This window comes from Alosa sapidissima, chromosome 22, assembly GCF_018492685.1.
Source record: "Alosa sapidissima isolate fAloSap1 chromosome 22, fAloSap1.pri, whole genome shotgun sequence".
Classification (NCBI taxonomy): domain Eukaryota; kingdom Metazoa; phylum Chordata; class Actinopteri; order Clupeiformes; family Clupeidae; genus Alosa; species Alosa sapidissima.
Window position 1 is genome coordinate 4,449,238 of NC_055978.1, and position 2,500 is coordinate 4,451,737.

The 2,500-nt window shown below is 35.7% G+C and overlaps 1 long non-coding RNA gene across 1 annotated transcript in view; it reads left to right on the forward strand.

The window, feature by feature from the left end:
• The window catches only part of LOC121697497, a 1,616-nt gene extending 601 nt beyond the window's left edge, over window positions 1-1,015 (forward strand). Inside the window, exons 2-3 of the long non-coding RNA XR_006026470.1 lie at window positions 653-748; window positions 946-1,015. This is a non-coding gene — a long non-coding RNA (uncharacterized LOC121697497). The remainder of the gene's footprint in view (window positions 1-652; window positions 749-945) is intronic.
• Window positions 1,016-2,500: the final 1,485 nt, after the last annotated feature.

Sequence of the window (2,500 nt, forward strand, 5' to 3'; positions counted from 1 at the left end):
GGGACACTCTAAACTGACATTAATATATTATTGGAGTCGACGACATCTTAATCTTTTTGTAACGAATTTGAAAACATGGTTGGAATTTTAATAGCCACTGAGGGAATAGCTAACATGCTAACGATGCTGGTTAACATTAGTTAGCCAGGACTCCACTGTTCTAAGCGATCTAGTGTGGTGTCAAATGCTTGTCTGGCACTAAGGGATCTGTTGACTGACTAATTAAAGCAGTCTGTCGACTAATTGACGTTTGATTGAACTGAACACTATTTGCTTTTAATTCGGGTTATATATATTTTGCTCGTAGCTAACGTTAGCTGAGACCACCAGGGCATTCTTTTAGGCATTTGTAGCATACACATGGTGTAAGGTAACTGTTAGTGTTGTTGGTTAAGGTTAGGTGCATTGTCCATTCTCAGTAATAGTATTGATAATAGTTAAGTGTCTGTTGGTTTTATTTGGGTTATTTAGCGATTATGTTAATATATTTGAACACAAACACTTCTGTTTGTTTGCGGTTAAAACATTTGGTAGCCTACATGGTAAATGATGTCAGAATGAATTTTGGAAGTCGATAGTTAGTTGATATACTGCTGATAGTCAATTGTGGTTCTTGTGTTTATATAATTATGGATTTTGTTTGTTTTAACAGGGTTGGCAAAATGCTCATCAAAGTCCAGTACCGTGGACTAAAAAAAGTACCTCAAACTGCATCCTGGTTTTTCTTATGAAAGTTTCATTGAAGAAGGTAAGTTTTTATGTGAGCTTAGCTAATAAATTTAAAATCCATGTTTGCATGCATCTGATATCAGATCACTTGGCCAGTGGGTAAGGTAAAAAAAGATTTTGTTACCCTTTAGTTGAATTAAATTAACTAAAATTGGAAACTGAATTTCTTAAATTCTTAAAGCAACCCTTTAAGATTCCAATTTTGTGTTTTTGCAGAATTTGTGCCGGCAGGTTCTTCTACTCTAATTTCTTCAAGTGATATGGAGAGGTCCTCTTCAAACAAGGGACATCAATCTTGCCGCACTACACAGATCTGGCTGAACGTAAGGCGCCCGCTCATTTGATGCTAACGGAACACGAATCTAGGCAATTTTCTTCCTTCAGATACAGGTCTTGTTATAATCTCCCTGTACACTTTCAAAAGTTTATAACACTTTAGTTTGTCTGTAGAGACCATCACCACACTACCAAGTGTAATCATATTTTGAGCACTGCCAGTGGTTTAAAATAGCGTTTGTTTTTTCAACATGCTTGCTGCCCCCTTAGCTTTCACTGTAGCCTATGCCCATTCAGTGTTGCGGTCTTGCTCAAAACTCCACCAATTAACACAATTTTGCTACCACATACCATAAATATACCCTAGGTTGTTTGTACTCTCGAGTTACACTTAAATACATCTCCTGTGTTTTTAGAGGGTGCAGGTAAGTTTTCTCTTTACAAGTGTATCACCGTTATTGTTTCTCTTTTACCCATAGATGGTCCAGGAGGTTCTGGAGAAGAGTTCAGGGGGAGAGGAAACAGTGGAGGGGTATAAGAGATTGAGCACCGTGACACACTGCACAAGACGGCATCATATCCTGGTCAGCCACATTGTTGAAATGCATGGGTATGTTTTGTTTTGTAATGTGAAAAAACAAAGTAGAAGCATTATTGTGCACATATAGCCTCTCACACAACTTGCCTGCAGCGTGACAAGAAAAACCTAAATTTGGGAGTAGAATTGTTGTGTAAAAACAATTTTGAACTGATGTTTGTCCTTCTTTACACTTCTCTCTTCTTCTTAAAGGAGCTCTGGATCTCATTCATAGTCACCATTGGGTCCTTGGTTACCTGTCTGACCAAGGCCCCTTTGTCCCAGGATTACTCAGTTTGGCTTGCTTTTTTGCGGAGAGTTGGAGGATTTTGTGTAGATGTTGATGAAGATGATCTGTTTGTTATATCTCTGTCATTCATCTGAATATTTTTAATGTTTTTTTTTTTTAAATGCCCAAGCTATTGTTATTTATTTTTTCTCAACGTCAGGTTTAATTTACACTGAATAAATGCTGTTAAATGAAATACTGACTCTCTAATTGTGTATATACACCACATCCTTTAAAATGTATAGTAATAGACTTATTTAAAACATGCATAACTGCTCAAAATAAGTGAGGCAACTATATTACACGTGATTTTATCATGCGATATTAACCAGAAAAAATCAGGGAAATTTCCTTGATTTATTTTGAATATGCTTAATTGCATTGAGATATTTTACACAATTTGTTTTTGTATACATGAATAATTTAAGTAAATTTCCATGATTTGTTAAAGTCTATATTCTTAAAAATAATAGGGTTATATTTTTCCCTAATATTTTCACGTGTAATAAGTTGCCTCATTTTTTTCATGCATTCCTACTGTGTCATTTTTTACAGTGTAGTATAAATAGTGTATAATATTAATCAGATCTCCTTTCAACACCAGCACTGCACAACTGTGTGACTGGGTA